This window comes from Solanum stenotomum, unplaced genomic scaffold (assembly GCF_019186545.1).
Source record: "Solanum stenotomum isolate F172 unplaced genomic scaffold, ASM1918654v1 scaffold36877, whole genome shotgun sequence".
Classification (NCBI taxonomy): domain Eukaryota; kingdom Viridiplantae; phylum Streptophyta; class Magnoliopsida; order Solanales; family Solanaceae; genus Solanum; species Solanum stenotomum.
The window spans coordinates 1-488 of NW_026034139.1; the positions used below are offsets into that span (position 1 = coordinate 1).

The 488-nt window shown below is 35.5% G+C and overlaps 1 long non-coding RNA gene across 1 annotated transcript; it reads right to left on the reverse strand.

Annotated features, from left to right (window-relative positions):
- Positions 1-458, reverse strand: LOC125852545 (uncharacterized). The gene is made up of 3 exons (XR_007445024.1): positions 352-458; positions 156-246; positions 1-34 (listed from the first exon to the last, which is right to left on the reverse strand). It is a non-coding gene; the product is annotated as an uncharacterized LOC125852545 (long non-coding RNA).
- Positions 459-488: the final 30 nt, after the last annotated feature.

The window sequence follows — 488 nt, forward strand, 5'->3', positions numbered from 1 at the left end:
GCCCTTCAACAACCTTTACCTCCAATACGGTACACTGCCAAAGAGTAACAACAGTTAATCATCCCATATTGAGAATCTCTATTTAACTGACAATGATATCATGACATATTGAGAATCTCTATTTAACTGATAATGATATCATGTGAATATCATACCTGAACTTCATTGCTGTAAGTAAGTCTCTCAATCATTGTCTTTTGTGTCCATTGAACAAGCAGCAACAGCATGTCAGGAATACCTTCACCACTGTTAAAGATCCACGAAATGAACATGTTTAGTTAAAATCAACAGTCTCACGAAGTGCTAGATGGACAACCAAGGAAAAAAGAGAGGAATAACACACCAACACACCTAATAGCACTAGTTGGAACAATACTGAAGGTGTCCTTTCCCATTTCTTTGTTTTTATAGTACAATTCTGTATTTATACCTTGTTCCTTGAACTGGGTAACAATCTGCAAGAATTAAACAGAATTCAATTGAGATAA